Source organism: Hemiscyllium ocellatum, unplaced genomic scaffold (assembly GCF_020745735.1).
Source record: "Hemiscyllium ocellatum isolate sHemOce1 unplaced genomic scaffold, sHemOce1.pat.X.cur. scaffold_124_pat_ctg1, whole genome shotgun sequence".
Lineage (NCBI taxonomy): Eukaryota > Metazoa > Chordata > Chondrichthyes > Orectolobiformes > Hemiscylliidae > Hemiscyllium > Hemiscyllium ocellatum.
In genome coordinates, this window is record NW_026867720.1 from 87,373 (window position 1) to 112,928 (window position 25,556).

The 25,556-nt window shown below is 48.5% G+C and overlaps 1 protein-coding gene and 1 long non-coding RNA gene across 3 annotated transcripts in view; one reads left to right on the plus strand and one right to left on the minus strand.

The window, feature by feature from the left end:
- Positions 1-25,556, minus strand: part of LOC132809454 (uncharacterized) — a 478,602-nt gene that overhangs the window by 27,595 nt on the left and 425,451 nt on the right. The window lies entirely within an intron of this gene.
- LOC132809456 (uncharacterized) lies at positions 4,999-24,282 on the plus strand. Of its 2 annotated transcripts, XR_009642326.1 has the most exons (5): positions 4,999-5,065; positions 5,167-5,382; positions 11,610-11,702; positions 22,648-22,701; positions 23,415-24,282. It is a non-coding gene; the product is annotated as an uncharacterized LOC132809456 (long non-coding RNA). The 2 variants fall into 2 exon arrangements; XR_009642325.1 differs by lacking the exon at positions 22,648-22,701 and having other exon boundaries at positions 5,000-5,065.

Sequence of the window (25,556 nt, forward strand, 5' to 3'; positions counted from 1 at the left end):
TCTCTCTCTCTCTCGTCCCCCCTCTCTCTCTCTCTCGATCGACCCCCTCTCTCTCTGTTCCCCTGTCTCTCTGTTCCCCCGTCTCTACCCACAGCCCTGTCCCCCCTCGCCCTGTCCCCCCTCGCCCTGTCCCCCCTCGCCCTGTCCCCCCCTCGCCCTCCCCCCCTCGCCCTGTCCCCCCCTCGCCCTGCCCCCCCCTCGCCCTGCCCCCCACCTCTCTGTTCCCCTTCTCTCTGTCCCCCTTCTCTCTGTTCCCACTCTCTCTGTCCCCTTCTCTCTGCCCCCCACTCTCTCTGCCCCCCATCTCTCTGTCCCCCCTCCCTCTGTTCGTCTCTCTCTCTGTTCCCCTTCTCTCTGTCCCCCCTTCTCTCTGTTCCCACTCTCTCTGTCCCCTTCTCTCTGCCCCCCACTCTCTCTGTCCCCCATCTCTCTGTCCCCCCTCCCTCTGTTCGTCTCTCTCTCTGTTCCCCTTCTCTCTGTCCCCCCTTCTCTCTGTTCCCACTCTCTCTGTCCCCTTCTCTCTGCCCCCCACTCTCTCTGCCCCCCATCTCTCTGTCCCCCCTCCCTCTGTTCGTCTCTCTCTCTGTTCCCCTTCTCTCTGTCCCCCCTTCTCTCTGTCCCACTCTCTCTGTCCCCTTCTCTCTGCCCCCCACTCTCTCTGCCCCCCATCTCTCTGTCCCCCCTCCCTCTGTTCGTCTCTCTCTCTGTTCCCCTTCTCTCTGTCCCCCCTTCTCTCTGTCCCACTCTCTCTGTCCCCCACTCTCTCTGCCCCCCATCTCTCTGTCCCCCCTCCCTCTGTTCGTCTCTCTCTCTGTTCCCCTTCTCTCTGTCCCCCCTTCTCTCTGTCCCACTCTCTCTGTCCCCTTCTCTCTGCCCCCCACTCTCTCTGTCCCCCATCTCTCTGTCCCCCCTCCCTCTGTCCGTCTCTCTCTCTGTTCCCCTTCTCTCTGTTCCCCTTCTCTCTGTCCCACTCTCTCTGTCCCCTTCTCTCTGTTCACCTTCTCTCTGTTCCCCATCTCTCTTTATCCCCTTCTCTCTGTTCCTCTTCTCTCTGTCCCAACTTGCTCTGTCACCCGTCTCTCTGTCCCTATTCTCTCTGTCCCCACCTTCCCCCCTCTCTCTGTCCCCTCCGTCTGTCCCCACTCTCTGTTCCCCTCCCTCTGTCCCACTCTCTCTGTCCCCCTCACTCTGACCCCCCCCTCTGTCCCCTTCCTTTTATTTCCCTCTCTCTGTCTCTTCACTTTCTGTTCCCCTCAAGCTGTCCCCCCTCTCGCTGTCCCCCCTCTCGCTGTCCCCCTCTCGCTGTTCCCCTTCTCTCTTTATCCCCCTCTCGCTGTTCCCCTTCTCTCTTTATCCCCCTCGCTCTGTCCCCCTCTCTATGTCCATCGTATCTTTGTACCCCCTCTCTCTGTCAACTTCACACTGTCCCCCACTCTCTCTGTCCCCCACCTCTCTGTCCATAATCTCTCTGTTCCCCTGTCTTTGTCCCCCTCTCTCTGTCACCCTCACTCTGTCCCGCACTCTCTCTGTCCCCTCCCCGTCCCCATGTCTCTCTGTCCCCCTAATTCTGTCGTTCTCTCTCTGTCACTCCCTTCTCTGCCCACCCTCCCTCGGTCCCAACCTCCCTCGGTCCACCCTCTCTGTTCCCCTCTCTCTCTCCGACTCTCTCTGTCCCCTTCTCTCTGTTCCCCACTCTCTGTCCCATCCCTCTGTGTCCCCCCATCCCTCTGTGTCCCCCCCATCCCTCTGTGTCCCCCCTCATCCCTCTGTGTCCCCCCATCCCTCTGTGTCCCCCCCATCCCTCTGTGTCCCCCCCATCCCTCTGTGTCCCCCCCCATCCCTCTGTGTCCCCCCCATCCCTCTGTGTCCCTCCCCATCCCTCTGTGTCCCCCCCATCCCTCTGTGTCCCCCCCCATCCCTCTGTGTCCCCCCATCCCTCTGTGTCCCCCCCCATCCCTCTGTGTCCCCCCCATCCCTCTGTCCCCATCTCCTAGTCCCCTTCTCTATCCCCTTTTCTCTGTCCACCTCTCTCTCTACCCATCTCTTAGTCCTCTTCTCTCTGTTATACTCTCGCTACTCACAACTCTGTCCCCCCTCGCCCTGCACTCCCCTCGCCCTGCACCCTCCTCGCCCTGCACCCCCCTCGCGCTCTTCTCCCCCTCGCGCTCTTCTCCCCCTCGCGCTCTTCTCCCCCTCGCGCTCTTCCCCCCCTCGCTCTGTCTCCCCCTCGCTCTGTCTCCCCTCCCCACCGTCCCTCACCTCTCTTGCACTCTCCATCCCCCTCGTCTCCCCCTCTCTTGCCCTACCCGTCAATCGTGCTCCCCCTCTCTCCCATCCCCTCTCTCACCCTCTGTCTTCCTCTCGCCCTCCCCTCCCTCCCTCATCTCTCTCGCCCTCCCCTCCCTCCCTCATCTCTCTCGCCCTCCCCTCCCTCCCTCCCCTCTCTCGCCCTCCACTCCCTCCCTCCCCTCTCTCGCCCTCCACTCCCTCCCTCCCCTCTCTCGCCCTCCACTCTAGCCTCCTGCGTTCTCTCCCCTCACTCGCACTCCCCTCTCTCACTTCCCTCTCTCGCCCTCCCCTCCCTCTCTCCCTTGTCTCGCCCTCCCCTCTCTCGCCCTCAATTTCCTACCCTCTCTCGTCGTCCTCTCTCTCACCTTCACCCTTCTGTCGCCCTCCCCTCCCTCCCTACCCTCTCTCGGCCCCTCCCTCCCTCTTGCCCTCGCCTCTTACACTCTCTCCGCTGTCTTGCTCTCCCCTCTCTCGCCCTCTCCTTCCCTCTCAACCTCACCTCCTTCACTCCCCTCTTTCACCCTCCCCTTTATCGCCTTACCCCTCTCACACTCCCCTCTCTCACCCTCACCCCTCTCTCGCCCTCCCCTCCCTCGCTTCCCTCTCACACCCTCACCCTCCTTCACGCCCTCCCCTCCCTCCTTCCCCTCTCTCGCCCTCTCTCTCTCGCCCTCTCCTCTCTCGCCCTCTCCCTTCCGCCCTCCTCTCTCTCCCTCCCTCTCTCGTCCTCTCACCTCTCTCGTCAACCCCTCCCTCTCTCTCTCTCGCACTCTCCTCTCTCGCCCTCTCCCTCCCTCTCGCCTCCCTCACTCTCTCACTCTCACCCTCTCTCGCACCCCTCCCCTCTCTCCCCCTCCCCCTCTCTCGACCTCCCCACTTTCTCGCCCTCCCACCATCTCGCCCTCCCCTCCCTTCCCTCTCCTCACTCGATCTCCCCTCTCTCGCCCTCCTCCTCTCTCGCCCTCCTCCTCTCTCACCCTCACCCCTCTCTCGCCCTCCTCCTCTCTCGCCCTCCTCCTCTCTCGCCCTCCTCCTCTCTCGCACTCCCGTCTCTCGCCCTCCCCCCTCTCTCCCCTCCCCTCTCTCACTCTCCCTACCTCTCGTGCTCCTCTCTCTTGCCCTCCCCTCCCTCACTTCCTTATCTCATCCTCCCCTCTCTCAACCTCTCCCCTCTCTCTCTCCCTCCCCTACCACCCTCCCCTCTCTCGCCCTCGCCCTCGCCCTCTCCCTCTCCCTCTCCCTTTTCCTCCCCCTCTCTCGTGCTCCCTCTCTCTCCCATCCCCTCTTTCGGCCTTTCCCTCACTCTTGACATCCCCTCCCCTCCCTCCGTCCCATCTCTCGCCCTCCCCTATCTCACCCTATCTCTCCCTTGCCCCCTCTCTCTCCCCCCGTTCCTTCACTTTCCCTCCACCATCTCTCACTCTTGACCCCCCTCAATCAGTCTCTCTCTCTCTCTCTCCCCACCTTCCTCCGTTTCTCTCTGACTGAATCGCTCTCCCTCCTGTCCCTCCCTCCCTCTCTCTCTCTCTCTGACACACTCTGTCTCCCTGGCCCTTCCCTCTCCCTCTGACCCAGAGACTGGGGATGTTTGAGGGTGAGGCTGCGTGTGGGGGTGGGGAAAATGGGGTAGGGATGGAATTGTGGGAGGGAGACTGCGACGGCATGAGAGAGAGAGAGGGGGAGAGGGAAAGTGGAGGCAGGTGGAGAAACCGGGGTTGGCGGGTGTGTGTGAGGGAGAGAGAGGGGGGCATGAGGGAAAGGTTTGGAAAAGAGAGTGTGTGCTGAAAGAGAGAGAGAGAGAGAGAGAGAGAATTGAGGAGAAAGAGTAGGGGAGAGGTAATGGGGAGGCCAGGTTGGAGTTGGGGGGAACAGAGGGAGTTAACCCCAGCTCCTGAGCTCAGGGCGCGGTGCCCTCCCCTTCCCTGAGGACCAGGACTTGGGGCTGAGTCTGCCTCTCTCCAGCTCAGCTTCTCCAACACAAAGACACACAACAACATCGGTCCCTCTGCTGCTCGGCACGCTGTCATCAGCATTTTTATTGGTTACAAATGGAAGTGATGGATACAGTCAGTGGGATGGTGCCTTTTCTCACTGGCCCCTGAGTTGTGAGAAACATTGAAATGTTTCCCTGTAACCCCCCTGTGGGATAAGGATGGACAAACCATCGCTATCCTCCGTCTGTTACCATAGCGACAGGCTGCTCCATCGCTGAAACACTGAACTGAAATGAGAAAATCCCGGATGGTGTGATTAATGAGGGAATTTGATGGATGGATGGATTTGGGTGAAGGGATATTTCAGCACATTCTTCAGCTGCTGCCTGAACTTAGTCTGGGTCACGGCATAAATCGCGGTGTTTGTGCAGCAACTGAGGAGCTGCAGCATGAAGCCCAATTCCTGAACAAAGTCATGGAGATACACAGACTTATACCCAATCCACCACATCCGGCTCCATATAGAATACAGCATTAACGTTGACCATAACAGGATGAAATTGGCCGAGATCACAAACAGTAAAATGATGGATTTTTTTCGGTTTCTCATTTCAGTGTCAGACTGAGCGTCCCCATTGGTGTGAGCGCGGAGTCTCCTGCGGGCTCTGCTGGTCACTAAAATGTGTCTGACGGTGAGAACATTGAGCAGCAGAATCAGGAGAAATGGGACACCCGGGGTTAGAATGTGGTGGAGGAACTCGATTGTGACCCAGACACTGGAGTAATAAACAGCGTCTGTTACATCACAAAACCAGGGGGCGTTCCCCAGGAAATACCGAGCCGTGAGCATAAAATACCAGGAAATGTTCTTTAAACAGCTCAGCACAGTCACTGCTCCCAGAACCACAGCCGCCGTTTTCTCACTGCAATATTTACTTTTCAGCTTCTGGCAACAAATGGCCACAAACCGATCAAAGGTGAAAGTGACGGTGAACCAGACAGAGCAGTCAGTGGCTGCATAAAGCAGGACGGCGTGGATATTACACACGGGGACGGAGTCCCTCAGGAAATAAAACTGTTCCCGATAAACAATGGGAATGTGTCTCAGGATCAGGTCGAGGATAATGACCAGGAGATCCGCCGCTGCCATGGCCCCCAGGTAACGTCTGACACATGGAGACAATCCACAATCTTTATAAAGCAGGACGTAGATGGTCACTACGTTTACTGTGAGGAAGGAAAACAAACCCATTATCCATCAGCCTGGAGGCAAAGGGACCCGTTTGATCGGGGACCCAGTGAGATTTTCAAATGTGTCCCTGTATTCAGGGATTTATTAAAATAATTGGAGCTGGAATAACAAATGGGAAGGTCGGAATTACTGACAAAAATGTGACACAAACCACAAACCCTCCCTCCCTAAACACACAGAGACACATCCATAAGGACAGATGGTTTCTAGAACATTCCCACACACTCGATCACTCGAGAGCAGACACAGGTCACTCCTTCCCAGTTCCTAATACGGAGGGTGGGAACGATTCTCTCCCAGTTTCCTGAAGACAAACGGAGTTTGGGAATTTTCTGTATTTTGGTCTAAATTGTGGTCGATCCTGTGTCGTGGAGAAATGTAAACGCAGGGAAAACGTATTCCCCCCTTTAACTGCCTGAGGGGCCTTCGGAACAGTGTCTCCTTCTCCCTGGAACGGGATCTCTTCCCTCGGGATCTTATCGTTTGTTCAATTCACTGACGTCCGGCCGTTCACAAACAAACAACGTCAGGGACAGAACGTTCCGGGGAATGTCAGTTATAGAATATCAGGGACAGAACGTTCCGGGGAATGTCGGTTATAGAATGTCGGGGACAGAACGTTCCGGGGAATGTCAGTTATAGAATGTCAGGGACAGAACGTTCCGGGGAATGTCAGTTATAGAATGTCAGGGACAGAACGTTCCGGGGAATGGCAGTTATAGAATGTCAGGGACAGAACGTTCCGGGGAATGGCAGTTATAGAATGTCGGGGACAGAACGTTCCGGGGAATGTCAGTTATAGAATGTCAGGGACAGAACGTTCCGGGGAGCTCCGTGACCTGTCCATCACCTTTCCCCTCTATCCATTCTCCCACCATGATATACTGTGCACAGGCTACATATCCATCCAGCACGGGGAGCTGCACTGACCACATCATTGTATTATCTATAAACCTCAACCAGACAGTCTGACCAGCACAGAGACCTGTGCAGTGATCACCCGTGAATTCATCTGTAACCCAGGAGCAGTTACCCTCCCAGCATGTCGGGTTGTGTACACCACCCCAGTGCATTGATCTGTAACCCAGGAGCAGTTACCCTCCCAGCATGTAGGGCTGTGTACACCACCCCAGTGCATTGATCTGTAACCCAGGAGCAGTTACCCTCCCAGCATGTAGGGCTGTGTACCCCACCCCAGTGCATTGATCTGTAACCCAGGAGCAGTTACCCTCCCAGCATGTAGGACTGTGTACCCCACCCCAGTGCATTGATCTGTAACCCAGGAGCAGTTACCCTCCCAGCATGTAGGGCTGTGTACCCCACCCCAGTGCATTGATCTGTAATCCAGGAGCAGTTACCCTCCCAGCATGTAGGACTGTGTACCCCACCCCAGTGCATTGATCTGTAACCCAGGAGCAGTTACCCTCCCAGCATGTAGGACTGTGTACACCACCCCAGTGCATTGATCTGTAACCCAGGAGCAGTTGCCCTCCCAGCATGTAGGGCTGTGTACACCACCCCAGTGCATTGATCTGTAACCCAGGAGCAGTTACCCCCCCAGCATGTCGGGCTGTGTACACCACCCCAGTGCATTGATCTGTAACCCAGGAGCAGTTACCCTCCCAGCATGTAGGACTGTGTACCCCAACCCAGTGCATTGATTAGATTACTTACAGTGTGGAAACAGGCCCTTCAGCCCAACAAGTCCACACTGACCCGCCGAAGTGCAACCCTCCCATACCCTACATTTACCCCTTACCTAACACTACGGGCAATTTAGCATGGCCAATTCACCTGACCCGCACATCTTTGGACTGTGGGAGGAAACCGGAGCACCCGGAGGAAACCCATGGGGAGAATGTGCAAACTCCACACAGTCAATCGCCTGAGGCATGAATTGAACCCGGGTCTATGGCGCTGTGAGGCAGCAGTGCTAACCACTGTGCGACCGTGCGGCCCTAGGAATAGAAGGATCATCCACACGAGGCTGTGCTAATTTCTTGGTGCTATCGTGTTGAACTCACCTCATTAATTACCCATGGTGTCCCTTTCATTCAATACCAGCCCGATTCTCCCACCCATCATGCGTGCCCCTGGGTATTCTGTGACCCCTGGCACTGGTGCCATGGCGGTCCTGGTGGATGGGCTAGTACAGAGGGTGACCATTCTCTTCCCAGAGGGAGCCACACCACCAGACCCACTGAGCATGGTCTGAGCTCCCCACCCAGCTCAGGGCAGTATCTGCGGTCTGAAGAATTGTCCAGCAATACAGGACAAGCATCAATAACCTTCCCCGCTCTGTCAGGATAAGGGTCACTGTATTCTCTCTGCTCACTGTATATCTGTTATGGCACCTTACCCCCCCCCCCCCCTCCACACCCCACCACCCTCTCTCTCTCTCTCTCTCTCTCCCCCCTCTCTTCCACTCTCTCTCTCCCTCTCTCTCCCTCCCTCCCTCCACTTTACCCCTCACACTAATAACACTTCATGGATACAACCCTGTGGACTGACTCCATCCGAACCCCTCCCCATGTCCCCCATGTACACCGGCACTAACAGCAGGGCCACCCACTCCCACCCTCCCTTTCTCCCATTCCAGGAGAAACAGCTTGCAGTCAGACCGAAAGGGCCAAGCCGGGTGGTGGAGTGCTCGATATCCATTCCCTCACCCCCTCATCTCGCCAAGTGGGGAGGACCCTGGTACGACCCTGGAAGCCTCATGTGGGGATTCTGAAACATCCACGTCCCACCGACCGAGTAAGGAGCAATGTTCAGTGAAGGGCAACTCTCCCTTTAAACCCCCTGCAGCTCCGTTTCCCCCCGGCACAACTTAGAAGCCGTGGCCCTGATGCCATCTCCCTTTTGTGTCGAGCTGGTACAAATGGAATCCCCACGGTCTCGGGGGGCAGGAGGGTGGGCTCACAACACATCGTCACCACCACCTCCCAGGAAGGGAGCACGGAGACTCCCTCCCTCACCTCCCCCTGTAAACAGCTCAGATACTGACACTAATCTGTGATAGTTCCTGCTCTCCCCACTTGTCCTGATATCTTCAACAATCTGTGCTCATACACGCAGCGCTCTCTGTTCCTGCAGCCCCTTTATAATGGCACAGCCTGTTTTAAACTGTCTTTCTTTTTCTTTCATACCAAAGTGCATCACCTCACAGTGCTCTGGATTGATCCCCGTCTACCAGCGTGTCACTGTCCTGTTAGAGTTCCACACTGTCCCCATAGACTTTACAATCCTTGCAGGTTTGGTATCATATACAAACGTTAAGATTGTCATAGTGTCACAGTCCCCATGAAACAACTGAAATCCTGTCCCACACACAGGAGTGTGAGCAAGTGAAATACTGATATATTCCCACAGACAGAGTAGAATAGTGACATACTGTCAATGGAGCAACAAAAGTCCTGCCACATACGAGACAGAGTAGATGAAATATTGACAAACCACAGAGCAAGAGAAATCCGGATAGGTTCCACTTATCTATATTCACCAGGGTTTCATGGGATGAAGGTGAAAGTGTGTACTGTACCTTTAAGCGAGGGTGAATGCTGCTCTGAACTGAGAGCTTACAAATCCCTGTGATAAGAGAGGATGGCAGACCCAGAAACAGTATATTACTGTAGAGCTGGAGTCGGGTTATAAGCAGTTAAGAGATAGAGGGTCTCTTTCAGTTCACTTTCAGTGTTAAAAACTACATTGTTGTTTTTATTTAAACAGTGGAATTTGGGAGTTCTCTGTCACTCATATTTCAACAGTTTATGAGGCGAATTGAGCATTTATTTATGTTTAGTTTAAATTACCAGAAGAGCTCAATGTTGTGTCCTAACAATTGCTGTGTGTGTATCTGTGTGTCTCTGTGTGGGGCAGGTCTGGCAGTCTCTGTGGTGCTGAAAGTGATGCAATGCCTCCCTCTGCTGGCCTCCACACGCCACTGCACAGGCATTGGTAGAGGGTGAAAACCAACAGGGATTCATTCAGAGAGGGGGACGGAGTGGGCAGCTGCTCACAGCACCATCCAAACTGATGTCTTATCCATGTACTGATCTAAATGTCCTTTAAACGTTGTAATTGTACCTGTTTTCACGACATGCTCTGCAAGTTCATTCCACACACAAGCCAGCTTCTGTCTAAAATAATTACCTTTCCTGACTTTTGTAAATCTTTTTTCCTCGCACGTTAAAATATCCCTCCGTTTTGAATCCCTAACTCTAGGGAAAAGACATCAGCCCTACAGCTTATCTGTACCCCTCATCACTTTATAAACCTCTGCAAACTTACCCCTCCATCTCATACTCTCCAGTGAAAAATGTCCCAGCCTACCCAGCCTCTCCTTATAGCTCAATCCCTCCATTTGCAGCAACATCCAGGTTAAACTCTTCTGACCCCTCTCCAGCTTAATAACATCAAGGTCAATAATATCAAAGTGAATAGTCAAGGTATTTTATAAGGGGGTAGTGGAGGCCAAAACTAGAGGACATAGTTGTAAGAGGGGAAACATTTAAAAGTGACCTAAGGGGCAGCTGTTTCACCCAGAGGGTGGTGTGGCTATGGAATGAGTGGGCAGGATGTCCAGACTGGACACAGTATTCCAGAAGAGGTCTCACCAGTGTCCTGTACAACCTCAACATGACGTCCCAATTCCGATACTCAAAGGTCTGACCATTGAAGATAAGTGTGTTAAACACCTTCTTAACCACACTATCTATATGAGATGCAACTTTTAAAGAATTATACCTGACGGCCTAGGTCTCTGTTCTGCAACACTGCCAAAGGCCCTGCGTTTAATTGTATAAGTCCTACTCTTGTTTGATTTACCAAATCCAATACCTCGCATTAATCCAAACTAAACTCCATCTGCCATGCCTCAGCCCAGTGAGTGATATTACCACCTCCTCACCTTCCCCGTTTAATTTTAAAATGCCCACCCCTCTCCAGGAGGCCTGCACACTCCGGCCTTGATTTTCACAAAGACCCTGAGCTTGGTTTGCCTTGTGTGGTTAGAGGGAGGAGGGACGGATTGCAGACACAGTCAGTGGGGACGAGAGGCTGGACAGTAATCAGCGGCCTGGTATCATTTCATGGTTTTAGGCCGAGGGCAGACACACGTGAGAGTGGGGTTATACTGATCGGTGTTTTGGGATCAGAAATTATGGTCTTTCTCCGTGTCTGGTGTTCAGTAATAAATATCTATTTGAGACCCTTCATTGGGCAGAGTGTGTCTGCAGGATTTCTGCCCCTAGTATTGCAGACGACAGATAATAGCGATTAAAGATGTTCATAGTTAATTTCGATCTTGCACTTGTTTAACAAAACAAAATGTTTTGTGTAGCTCAGTAATGGTAACCTGATTATAATAAATCCACACCGAGCTGAATGCTGCCCCTTAAAATGTGACCCAAAATCTGGGTATAGTAGTGTAGTGGGTAGTGTCCCTGCCTCTGAGCCATGGCTCTGGGTTTGATTCTAATTCCTGAAATTGTTTGGTAGTGTTCCTAGCTCTGGCCCAGAAGGTGTGGATTCATGTCCTGCCTGTTGCAGAGGTATGTCACAGCATGTCATAACAGGCTGATGAACAAACACACAGGAGAATAATGTTACAGCTTTATGGGTATTGCCGAGTGGTGCTCGTGTCCCTACCTCTGGGCACAAAGGTCTAGGTGTAGATCCCACAGAAGGGTCTCCTAATATATCTGAACAAACTGATTAAACTGGTTTTAGAATTGTGACTTGATGGAGAAAGAATAGGTGTCGGTGTTGAATTTCAGCATTTATCCCGGGATTATTGAAAGTACAGCCATTCGTGTTGATTGAAGTCACATTTCACAGCAGTAAAGGTTTATAAATTCAGAACGGTCATGGACAGGGTTTGTAGTCAAGGTTTTTCCCCAGGTTAGGGGAATCCAAAACTAGAGGACATTGGTGGAAAGTGAGAGGGCAAAGATTTTGAAGAGGCCTAAGGGGCACCTTTACACACAGAGGGTGGTGCGTGTATGGAATGAGCTGCCAGAGGAAGTGGTGGAGGCTGGTACAACTCCATCATGTAAAAGGCATCTGGATGCTGACAGACCTGCTGAGCTTTTCCAGCAATTTCTGTATTTGTTAAAACATTCATTTTAACACAGGTATCTGTGTCAGCTATCTGGATACAGAGTTGGCTGGCCAGCAGAAGACAGCGAGTGGTAGTGGAAGGAAAATATTCTGCCCAGAAGTCAGTGGTGAGTGGTGTTCCACAGGGTTCTGTCCTTGGGCCTCTACTGTTTATAATTCTTATTAATGACTTGGATGAGGGGATTGAAGGATGGGTCAGCAAGTTTGCAGATGACATGATGGTTGTAGGTGTCGTTCACAGTATAGAGGGCTATTGTAGGCTGCAGTGGGACATTGACAGGATGCGGAGATGGGCTGAGAGGTGGCAGATGGAGTTCAACCTGGATAAATGCGATGTGATGCATTTTGAAGGTCGAATTTGAAAGCTGGATTAAGGATAGGATTCTTGGCAGTGTGGAGGAACAGAGAGATCTTGGGGTGCAGATACACAGATCCCTTAAAATGGCCACCCAAGTGGACAGGGTTGTTCAGAAAGCATATGGTGTTTTGGCTTTCATTAACAGGGGGATTGAGTTTAAGAGTCGTGAGATCTTGTTGCAGCTCTATAAAACTTTGGTTAGACCGCACTTGGAATACTGCGTCCAGTTCTGGTCGCCCTATTATAGGAAAGGCGTGGATGCTTTGGAGAGGGTTCAGAGGAGGTTTACCAGATGCTGCCTGGAATGGGGGGCTTATCTTATGAGGAGATGTTGATTGATCTTGGATTTTTTTCATTGGAGAAAAGGAGGAGGAGAGGGGACCTAATTGAGATATACAAGATTATGAGAGGCATAGATAGAGTTGATAGCCATAGACTATTTCCCAGGGCAGAAATGGCTAACACGAGGGGTCATAGTTTTAAGCTGGTTGAAGGAAAGTTTCAAGGGGATGTCAGAGGCGGGTTCTTTACACAGAGAGTTGTGAGAGCATGGAATCCGTTCCAAGCAGCAGTTGTGGAAGCAAGGTCATTGGGGACATTTAAGAGACTGCTGGACATGCATATGGTCACAGAAATTTGAGGGTGCATACATGAAGATCAATGGTCGGCACAACATGGTGGGCTGAAGGGCCTGTTCTGTGCTGGACTGTTCTATGTTCTATGTTCTATGTATTCTGAATACATTAAACATTTTTTTAATGACGCAGGGACATATAAACATATCTTCAAATCGACCGAGACCATTTTCTGCTCAGGGTATGGCTCTGTGTATGACAGCAGCAATGATGCACCGACATGGAACAGGGAATGTGATGGAGACATAGTTTGGACAATGTACAAGGAGACCTCACATGGTCCAGTTTGGGGGAGAATGACATTATTGTGTGATTCAGCTCAGAGAGGGAGAAAGTGTCATCTGCCCGAGAAGAAATGGCCTATTGCACTCTCTCTCCTTCATTATTCCCCATCACAGTAACGTGTACGAGCTAAAACAAAACTCTACTGTCATCGTTACCATTCTTATTTTTATAGAATCCCTGCAGTGTGGAAACAAGCCCTTCGGCCCAACAAGTACATACCAACCTTCCAATGACTAACCTTCCCATGCCCTTACAGTTACAACTGACTAGTGCACCTAAAGTAGAAATCGCTGAACTCTATGGACTATTTGACCAATCGACTTGAATTATAAAGCTTTGGAAAGTGGGAGGAAACGGGAGCACCCATCAGAAGCTCACGCAGACAAGGGGAGAAGATGCAAACTCTACACAGATAGTCTCCCGAGGCTGGAATTGAACTCATGTCCCTGATGCTGTGAGACAACAGTACGAACTACTGAGCTACTGTGCTCACCTGGAACATCCGGGCTGCCGAGAACAGAGAACAAAGAACATAGAAAAATACAGCGCAGTACAGGCCCTTTGTCCCTCGATGTTGCGCTGATCCAAGCCCACCTAACCTACACTAGCCCACTGTCCTCCATATGCCTATCCAATGCCCGTTTAAATGCCCATAAAGAGGGAGAGTCCACCACTGTTACTGGCAGGGCATTCCATGAACTCATGGCTCGCTGAGTAAAGAATCTACCCCTAACATCTGTCCTATAATTACCTCCCCTTAATTTAATTTAAAGCTATGCCTCCTCGTAATAGCTGACTCCATACGTGGAAAAAGGTATTCATTGTGGACCCTATCTAAACCCCTAATCATCTTGTACACCTCTATCAAGTCACCCCTAAACCTTCTTTTCTCCAATGAAAACAGCCCCAAGTGCCTCCGTCTTTCCTCATACGATCTTCCTACCATACCAGGCAACATCCTGGTAAAGCTCCTCTGTAGCCGTTCCAGTGCACATCCTTCCTCTAGTTTGGCGACCAAAACTGCACACAATACTCCAGATGCGGCCGCACCAGAGTCTTATACAACTGCAACATGACCTCAGGACTCCGGAACTCAATTCCTCTACCAATAAAAGCCAGTACGCCATATGCCTTATTCACAGCACTATTTACCTGGGTGGCAACTTTCAGAGATCTGTGTACATGGACACCAAGATCCCTCTGCACATCCACGCTACCATGTATCCGACCATTAGCCCAGTACCCCATCTTCTTGTTACTCTTACCAAAGTGAATCACTTCACACTTAGCTACATTGAACTCCATTTGCCACCTTTCTGCCCAGCAGTGCAGCTTACCTATATCCCGCTGTAACCTGCCTCATCCTTCCTCACTGTCAACAACTCCACCGACTTCCGTATCATCCGCAAACTTGCTCACCCAACTTTCTAGCCCCTCCTCCAGGTCATTTATAAAAATGACAAACAGCAATGGTCCCAAAACAGATCCTTGCGGAACACCACTAGTAACTGCACTCCAACATGAAACTTTACCATCAACTACTACCCTCTGACTTCCAGCCAGCCAATTCCTAATCCAAACCTCCAACGCACCCTCAATGCCTTACCTCCACATTTTTTGCAGTAGCCTACCATGGGGAACCTTATCAAATGCCTTACTAAAATCCATATACACCACATCTACTGCTTTACCCTCGTCCACCTCCTTAGTCACCTTCTCAAAGAATTCAATAACAGTTGTGAGGCACGACCTGCCCTTCACAAAACCATGCTGACTATCCTTGATCACATTATTCCTATCCAGATGTTCATAAATCCTATCCCTTACAATCCTCTCTATGACTTTGCCCACAACAGAAGTGAGACTCACCAGCCTATAGTTACTATGGTTATCCCTACTCCCCTTATTGAACAAGAGAACCACATTTGCTATCCTTCAGTCTTCTGGCACTATTCCTGTAGACAACGACGACATAAAAATCAAGGCCAATGGCTCTGCAATCTCCTCCCTTGCTTCCCAGAGAATCCTAGGATAAATGCCATCAGGCCCAGGGGACTTATCTATTTTCACCCTTTGCAGAATTTCCAACACCTCTTCCCTACATACCTCAAAGCCATCCATTCTAATTAACTGTGACTCAATATTCACATCGGCAACAATGTCCAGTTCCTAATGCAAAGGGAATTGAGCCAAATCCAACTCTCCCAGGATAAATTCCCATTGCTAGCAGCTGTGTGAGTAGAATATCCTCAGAAGCGTAATAACATTTTGGACAATCTCTCAATTTTTCCTTTAGTCATTAGCTACGCTAATATTTGAACAAGGTTCTTTCAACGTGAAATTGCAGAGATTTTGTTTATTTTGTGTGTGTGTGTGTGTGTCAGTGTTTTTAGAAAGGGAAATATCAATTCTTTATTTGAAATACCAAACAGTTTGCCATTCATCTTTCCACCATAGCTGGAGTAACATTGCTCTGGATCATAAACGTGCTATTTGAGCAGATTAAAGAAACTAGCCTGACTTGTTCCTAAAACTGACCCTGACCCAGTCTGAGACCGATATCATCGGCCATATCACCGACCTGGTTACATTTAACGTTTGTTGTGAGCAGTGCAGGAGTGGGACTAGAAAAGGAAACAGTGACCCAAAAATGCCGGGGAACTATAGACCGGTGAGCCAGATGTCGATGGTGGGTGAGTTGTTGGAGGGGATTCTGAGGGATAGCATTTACATACATTTGGGAAGGCAAGGTCTGATCGGGGTAGTCAACGTAGGTTTCTGCATGGGAAATCATGTCTCATTAATTTGGTTGAGTTTTATGAGGAGGTGTCAAAGAATATTGATGAAGGCAGTTTGGTAGGCATTGTCAATATGGACCTCAGCAAGGTGTTCATAACATTCCGATCGGTAAGCAGATTAGTAAGTTTCAGTCACATGGGATATAGAAGAAGCTCGTCACAATTGGCTTGAAGGAAGAGGGATATTTTTCAGACTGGAGGCTTGTGAGCAACACTGTGCTGTAAGAATCAGGACTGAGTTCACTGCATTTCATCATTTATGTAAAGGATTTAGATGTGAATATTGGGACCATAGTTAGTAAGTTTACTGATTAAATCAGAAAGGTGGTGTAGTAGATTATCTCAGAGTACAACAAGACAACAAATAGATGGGACAAAGGGGCAAAGAGTGACAGATGAAGTTTGATTTAGATAAATACGAGGTTACACATTTTGTGAAGGCAAATCAGGGCAGGAATTATACACTTAATGGTAAGGGCCTGGTGAGTGAAGTGAAACAAATAGACATAGGGCTGCAGGTACATTGTTCCTTGAAAGTGGAGTCGAATGCATGCAGTGCTGTACAGAACGCATTTTATAAATTTGCCTTAATCGGTCAGAGCATTGAGTATAGGAGTTGTGGTGGCATGTTGTATCTGTACAGGATGTTGGTGAGGCCACTTTAAGAATACTGCGTACAACTCGGTTGTCTGCAGAAAAGATTGACACGGATGTTCCAGGACTGGAGGTTTGAGCTTTAGGGAGAGGTTGATTAGTTTGAGGTGTTTCCCCCTGGAGTGTCAGAGGTTGAGGGGTCACATTATAGACGTTTATAAAATCCTCAGGGGCATGGATATTCTGAACAGCCATGTTCTGGTCGCCAGATTCAGGGAGCCCAGAACAGGAGAGCATAGGTTGCAGGGGAGAGGGGGAATGATTTAGAAGAGACCTGAAGGTAAATGTTTCACACACAGAGTGATGTGTGTACATAAAGTGCTGTCAGAGGAAGTGGTGAAGGCGTTTACAATCGCACATTTAAAAAGTATCTGAAAGAGAAAGCTTATTGGCCAAATGTTGGCAAATGGGACTGGATCAGATTTGAAATCTGATCGGAGTGAACAGATCGGACTAACGGGTCTGTTTCCGTTCTGAATGACCCTGATTCTATAAGAGGATGACGAAAAATTCTGGAAGTAACTTTCAAATCAGAATCGTTTTCACTGGAAGTTTATTATGCCTCTATGTTCACATTGATTGAAAGTTGCGTTACTGAAATATTTGACAGAGAACTGAGTCATGGATAATGGGACGCAGACAGGAAAGTGGGGCTGAGACCACACCCTGATCAGCCACAATCTTAGTGCCTGGTGGAGAAGGTTCAACGTATCTAATGACTCATTCCTGTCCCTCAATCCCGTGTTCCTGTGTTCCATTCAGCCCATTAAACCTGTTTGGCAGGAGCATTTAGAGGCTACTTACTTCTATAACCTGGTGCACAGAAGCAGAGGAGATCATTCGGCCCTTCAAGACTGTCCCACACGCTTTGAGGTGATTTGAGAAATGTAATTGTAAAACCCAGGCTGGGTATGAAAGAGGCCCCTCATCTCTCTTTACAGAGCTTCCCCTCTCTGAAACTTGTGCTCCATTTGTGTGTCATGTTGTAGACCCAAATTTACTGTGAATACAGCCCCCATACCTCACCCAGCGATGGCTCACAAAATCCTCCGGTCTCCCTGACGGCAACATTCAATAACAGCATTCATGAAAATATCACCTACTAACTTTCCAATAACAGAATGGGAGAACATCAGACACAGGGGCAGGTCATTCACTCCCCAAGCCTGCCTTGCCTTTCACTCAGATCATGACTGATCTGCTGTCGGTCTCAAATCCTCTTTCATACCCAATTCTTCATCGCCACCAACTCTCTGATGTTCAATATGGGTTCACACGCCGACTGCACAATAACGTGGGGAGAGTTAATAAAGGCATATAAACTATTAGGAAAGTCACATTAGACTGATGAATGGACTCTCTAAGTTCAAATAATGCTGATCTTGTTCATGTTGATCTTGTCTAGTGCATGTCCTGTTCAGTGTAACCTGTGTGCCTTACTCTGTCCAAGTCGATTTGCACCCTATGATCTGTCTGGCCATGTTTACTATGATCTTCCTCCACTGCTCATAAATAAAGTGTTTCCTTGTACTGAGGTACACGTGACAATAAATCAAACCAACCAATCCTTGGTAAAGTATGGAATTTCTCTCCCTATCAATGTCTCTTTTGGAAGTAAGTGATCGCTGCCACTCCTCATGTTTAACGTCACCGTTTCTTCTTCTCTCACAGCTGTACTGATTAAACACTCAGCTTCTTCACTCTATCCTCGTGATACCATCACCCGTGTCTGTGATAAGGAGATCATTCCTTACAAAGGAGATCAAGTCCGTAGAAAGTGTCCCAACCACGTTCGCAGCAAGGCCCTAAAACAGCAGGAAGATAGCATTACTTATGTGCTTGAGTCATCTTACAATGAAGGACAGCCGACCATTGTCTGCACCCATTACTTACACAGGGTTTGATTCGGAGCTGTCAGCATAGACTTGTGAGTGGGAGATCATGCTCCCCAAATTTGTTAGAGTTCGTTGATGAAGTGACCAAGAAGGTTGACGAGTGCCGAGCGGTAACCATAGTCTCTATGGATATCAGTAAGGCCTTTGATAAAGTTCCACATGGCAGGCTGCTCTGAAGAATTACATCATGTGGAATGCTGGGGGAACTGGCCAATTGGATGCACAGATGGCTTGATGGTAGGAAGCAGATGGTTTAGCGGAAGGATGCTTGTCAGGCTGGAGGCTGGGTCCATGGCTGTTTGTTATCTAAGAATTGTTTGAGAATGTACAAGGCATGATTAGTATGTTTGCAGATGACACTAAAATAAGTGGGAGCATGATCAGTGAGGAAGTTTATCACAAATTGCAGCAGGACCTTAATCAGTTGGAAAGTGGGCCGAGAAATGGTAAATGGAATTTAATATAGATGCGTGATGCCTTGCACTTTGGAAACTCAACTCAAGGTAGGAGTTGCACGGCGAATGGGAGGGCTCTAAGGTGTGTAGTGGGCAGAGAGACTTTAGTGTTCAGGTGCACGGTTCTCTGAGAGTGGAGTCACATGTAGACAGGGCAGTGAAGAAGGCTTTTGGCACACTGACCTTCATCAGGCCGGACATTGAGTATGGAAGTTGGGAATTTATGTTGCAGTTTTACAGGACTTTGGTAAGGCCGCACTTGGAGTATTCTGTTCAGGTTTTGTCACTTTGATATAGGGAGCATTTTATGAAATTAGAAAGAGTGCAGAATAAATTCCCATGGACATTGCCAGGACCCAATGGGGTCTGAGTTATAGGAAGAGGTTGGACAAGCTAGGACCTTTTCTATAGAGTGTAGGAGACTGAGGGGGGACCTTATAGAGCTGCATAATATCATGAGGGGCATGGATAGGGTTAATGCTTTCAGGTGTAGAGAATCGAGGATGAGATGGGGTCAATTTAAGGTTAAAGGGGAAGGAATAAAAGGGAAACTGAGGGGCCACTTCTTTACACAGAGGCTGGTACGTGGATCAGCTGCCAGCAGATGTGGTTGAGATGAATACATTAACAACATCTCAAAAGCATTTGGATAAATATGTGAATGAAAAGAATTAGAAGGATGTGGGCTGAAAATGTGTTGCTGGAAAAGTGGAGCAGGTCAGGCAGCATCCAAGGAGCAGGAGAGTCGACGTTTCGGGCATGAGCCCTTCTTCAGGAATGAGGAAAGTGTGTCCAGCAGGCTAAGATAAAAGGTAGGGAGGAAGGACTTGGGGGGCATTGGAAATGCGATAGGTGGAAGGAGATCAAGGTGAGGGTGATAGGCCATAATGGGTGTGGGGGCAGAGAGATCAGGAAGAAGATTACAGGTTAGGAAGGCGGTGCTGAGTTTGAGGGATTTGACTGAGACAAGGTGCGGGGAGGGGAAATGAGGAAACTGGAGAAATCTGTATTCATCCCTTATGGTTGGAGGGTTCATAGGCAGAAGATGAGGCGCTCTTCCTCCAGCTCTTCCTCCAGGAGGAGTCCAAGGACCTGCATCTCCTTGGTGGAGTGGGCGGGGGAGATGAAGTGTTGAGCCACAGGGTGGTTGGATTGGTTTTGTCCCGGTGTCCCAGAGGTGTTGCCTGAAACGTTCCGCAAGTAGGTGGAACTCCTCCATCGCCAGACCACAGCAAACGATGGCTGTAGGAAGAGCGCCTCTCCACCAAGGTCATGCAGATCCTTGGACTCCTCCATTTCCACAATTAATCAGAACCCACGTGAAAGGTTCTTCGAATTCAGGAATTGGCAACAAAGGTGCTGGTTTTATTACTGCCTGTGACTTACCTACCATTTGGCACTGACAATGTCACTCACTCTCACTGATACTCCCCCAATCCTGATTTGGCACTCCAATGTGATGTTTCTCTCCCTAACCTTAATTTCTGCCCCAATTCCACACATTATCACGCTCTTGAGTAACATGTCAGAAAGAGTGAAAATCCTTCCATCTCTTGCTATTAGGGACTGAGAGAAAGTGAGGATTGTAAACAATGGAGATCAGAGTTCAAAAGTGTGGGCTGGAAAAGCACAGCAGATCAGGCAGTATCTGGGAGGCAGGAGAGTTGACGTTTCAGGCACAAGCACTTCATCAGATAAGAGGGGGTAAGGAAGGGGAAAGGGGGCTGAGAAATAAATAAGAGGGTGGGGGTGGAGCTGGGTGGAAGGTAGCTTGCAAGGCGATAAGTAGATGCAGGTGGGGTGTGATGGTGATAGGTCCGGGAGGAGGGTGAAGTGGATAGGTGGTAGGACAGCTGGAACCCTTAAACTATACCGCATCAACATCGACTTCACCAATTTCCAAACCTCTCCTCCCACAACCTTATGCCAGATCCAACCATTCAAATTAGCACCACCCTCTTGAACTGTCTTAATTGTCCATCGTCCTTCCCACCTATCTACTCGACCCTCTGCTCTGACATATCACTATCACTCCCACCAACATCTTCCTATCGCCCTCCCAGTGACCCTCCCGCGAGTCCAGCTCCTACCCTCCTATTTATCTTTCAGCCCCCTTGTCCCCGCTTCACATTCCTGACGATGGGTTTATACCTGATATGTAGATTGTCGAGTTCTTCAGACGCTGCCTGATCTATTATGCTTTTCTGGCAGCTCACTTCTCAACTATTAGCGACAGAGCAGACCCAGTATCTCAAAGTTATAATTTATTGACCTCCCCCGCACCCCCCCACCCCTTACCTTCTGAGTAAACTTTATCCACAGAGGCGAATTCTTTATAGAGCCCAGTCACTGACTCTGTACCTAGGCTGTGCACTCTCCTACAGCTCCTTGGAGACTTGGGGTCTTCTTTAACAGTTTCACTAATGCCACTGGCCTAGCCTCTTCTACCACATCTTTTCCTAAAGTATCTTCCTTCCACCCCCAGCACAGTGTGTCCCAGCTTACTGCAGTGAAAGCTCCTTTTCCCAGTGCCTTTCTTAAACCATGGGCACTGTAATGGTATGTGTTTCACTCCCTAATAGTGAGAACACCATAGGCCTTTCACCTCCTTTCAACCCCCTTGGGCATCTTTTTTCACCTATAGTAAACTATTGTGCACTACTGTTCGCTTTGTAGTGTGTGATCTCCCATCCTCCCAGTTTCTATCCTTCACAGATGAAAATCCTCCCAGAAGCTAAATTTCATCTCATGCACCAATGCATGTTTGCCTGCCATTTCTGCCACACTTCTCACTTCTTGAAATTTCTATTCATTCACACGATTTTTTACCATCTCTGGAAGTGAGTCTTTAAACTCCTCCAGTAGAATAATCTCCCTTCGAGCCTCACAGGTCTTATCCATTTTTAAGGCCAGCACCCATCTATCAAAATGACTGTGTTTAATTCTTCTAAACTCAACATAAGCCTGACCTAGTTCCGTCTCTATATTTCTGAATCTCTGCCTACATTCTTCTAGTACCAATGCATAACCAATCAAAATAGCCAGTTTGATAATCTGCATAATCTCTTGACCCCTCATCTGTCAGTGCTGCAAATACCTCACTCCTGTGCCCACCAGCGTAGTCTGAATGAGCATTGCCCACAAGTTCACTGGACACATCATCTGCCAAGCCATTTTGTTTTTCAAATAAAATAAAAACAGATATTGACATTTTTCTCACTGAAATATGACAATGTATTACCATAGCTGTATACATCCCTTCATCTCTATCCTGTTCATTTAACTTTCTTGTCTAATTCCCAACTTCCGAATTTCAAATTCTCTCTCTCTTTTCCTCTCTTTCCCATTCCCCTTGTTCTCTCTCTGTTTCCGTCCCTATTTTCACCTTCTAACTCCAGTTGCCAGATTTGCAATTTAAGTTTCTTTCTAACTCTACTGCAGTTGCCTGTTTCTCGGACACACCAAAGTGCTTGACCATCTCCGTTACAATTTCAGCTTCCCTTTTGTCCCTGGTTAGACCCAATTCCAACCTATTTGCTAATTATAAACATATTCCTTGCTCTGACTTTGTAAACTTCCTTGGCAAATTTGGGAACCTCTTTAGTTATGTTAAAATAAACAATTCTTTCACTTTTACTTTAACCAACCACAAGTTAACAAAATTAAATGAATTTTCCCAACGGTTTTATTTGAAGATCCAGGTCACTAATTGCAATGTGTTGGAATCTGCTGGGACCTTTTGTACCACAAATCTGTTCAAGTCTGTCCAAGTCCCCAGCAAGGCCCCAAACTGTTACGACATCAATGTCGAACCCCTCTGTTAATTAAAACAACACACCCAGAAAAGCTAATCTCACCTCATAATCTGTTAAAACGTGGGTGACAGAGAACTCCTAAATTCCACTAATTAACGAAAAATAACAACTTATATGTATGCAAGTTAGCTCACTGAGCATGAATATTTGTTTTCAGACGTTTCGTCACCAGGTGACATCATCAGTGAGAGTCTCCGCTGAAGCGCTGGTGGTATGTCCCCTCTCTCTATTTATAGGTTTTTCTTTTTTACGGTGGGTGATGTCATTCCCGTTTTTTTTATTACAAGAGGAGGTAGGTAGGATCCAAACTGATGTGTTTATTGATGGACTTCTGGTTAGAATGCCATTCCTCTGAGAACGTCCTTGTGTGTCTTAGTATGTGCGTGTGTTGTTCCAGTCAAAGTGGTGCCCTTCTCTGTCTGTATTATAGAATATAGTGACAGTGGAGAGCCGTTTACTGGGAACTGAATAGTTAGGCATGGTGCAGAAGTTTGTTGACTCTGAAATTGCATAAGGTTGGCATCACTGACACTACAGAATCATGGTCAGGGAGAAGAACAGAGGGAAACACGTTCACTTCGAACACAGAAGATATCATTATGGAAAGGAGAAGATTCGGATTAGTGCCTTAAATGGATTGAGTTTATGCAACAATTTGGAGGCGTGGCACCAAGGAAAGACTTCCAGCAGAATGAGAATATGAAAATGGAAGTCTTTCCGCATCATAAACCAGAATAGGTCACTGAATACAGGGCTGATGGGTGAGTGGGTCTCGGTGTGAAATGGGTAACAGTCAGTAGAATTGAATTGTAAATATTGAGGCTTAAACTGGGTTATCATCTGATGATGTAGATCACAGCAGCAGAAGAAGCAGAATTATTTTCAATGACAATCTGTAACATTTTCCTCATGATAATTCACCAGTCTACCACTACCCTCAAGCCGATCCATGGGTCAGTGACGAGTGTGGGTAAACATGCCAGGGTCGGAATCACGTGCACCTAAACCTGATGACAACACATTAATGCGACCACACTTGACTGGTTACACTCCAAACAACAGGACTAACATCTGATGCAGAGGGAGAAATGATCCCAAGACTAACAAATCAGATCTAAGCTCTGTCGGCCTGTCAAATCCATGCATAAAAGCCGATGGATCATTAAACAACTTACTGGAAGAGAGGACTCCAAAAATATTCGCATCCAAAATAATGGAACAGCCCTGTACGTCAGTGTAAAAGATGCAATACCTGCACCATCTTTAGCCAGAAGTGTTGAGTCGATTATTCAACTCACCCTCGCCATGATGCCCACAGAATCACAGAGGGCAGTCACAAAACAATTCAATTCACTGCACGTTACATGAAAAAAATAGCTGGACACAGGAGATACGACAAAGGCAGTGGGTCCTGACACCATTTCCTGTAATAGGACTGAAGACTTGTGCTACTCAACGAGCCGTGTCCCTGGGGAATCTGTTTCCTTCCAGCTCCAACTCTGACATCACTCTGAGTAATGTGGAAAATTACTCAACTCTGTCCAATCCGCTGAGAGGAGGATTACTGCAATCTGACTATTTACTAGTCCTCCAGTCCCATCACGACAGTTAAATGGGTGGGAGTTCTATTTGACAGAGCTGTCAAGCAGCACAGAAATAATCTGCTCAGTGTGGTTTCCGATAGGTTTCCATGTGGAGATGATGTTGTTGTGGAAATGTCACTGGATTACTAATCCAGACCAGGCTAATGCTGTGTTAGCTGGTGCAAATTAAAAACAATAAAGAAAATATCAAGACCTAAACTCTGGTGTCAGTAATAGTGATTTTGTGTGCAACATCAATTGTAAATATCGATCTCCTTCCCCAACGTACTTTCAGGAAGTGAGTCTCCCGTGCTTTCCTGGTCTGGCCTAAAAGTGACTCCAGACACACAGACGTGTGATACACTCTTCAATGGTCTCTGAATCGGCCAAGCAAGACACTGAATTATACCAAACTGCACTAAGGTCTTAATGGATGGACCCGTAGCGAACACCAGGCCCCAGCCTCGTTATTAGAACAGGGAATGGGAAACACAATCCTGTCGATCCTGCAGAGACCTCCTTTCCGAACAGCTGAGAGCTTGTAACAATATTTGCAGAGCTTTCCCACAGACTGCACAGAAACATTGTGACAGGAGTAGGTCATACAACACATTGAGCTTTCCCTGTGCTAGTTAATGGCCGAACATCTCCTCAGTGCAGTTTTCCCCATACAATATTCATATCCCTTAATATGTTTAAACATTGTGAAATAGAAAAAGAGAACTTCTGTAGTGCCTTCAGCCCATCAGTTTTGCTCCTCCAAAAAATATACAGGCAGTTCTCCAGTAAAACGTGTTGATTAAATACAATTTGGCTGCAATATGATTCGTATATCTTTTCTCAAAAGTGAATTCCCATTCACTGTGACGCGATTCCTTGCCGGGAACCAGCTCAACAGCAAAACCCTGCCTCAGGATCCTCTCTTTGCAAAATGTACAAACAATGTGTTCAGCTAAAACAGGAATGCAATGTGCTCACGAAGCCTTGAAACAGCCTGAAACTGGAAATTGTAGACTACATTTAGAAAGAACTTTATTCCAAACTGTGGGGAGAATCTTGAGGAGACCTGGAATTCCCCATCGGCATCACGTGATCAGTCAGCCCCCCACGTGCTTTCTGGTGAAAGGTACAGTGCTCCAGTGAGTGACTAGTGTGAAAGTTTTACATTTACAGCACTGTTCCATTACAGCATGTGATTTAAAGATTTATTTAGACTGTCCTAGTGTGTGTGTGTGTGTGTTCGACCAAATTTAATTTTTAGTTTTTACTGATATTTTTGGGGGTTCGCCCCTTAATCTCTTTTTTCCATAGACCCCATTATTAATATTGCACTATTTTCGACAACACAGTGTTGCACAGAAACAGAGCTACCGCGTTATTGGAGAACAATCTAGACTGATAGCTGATCTTCTATCTTCACACCGTACTCCTGCTCTCTCGCTATCCCTTTAGTTTCCAGAAGTCCTTATTTATATTCAGCGTC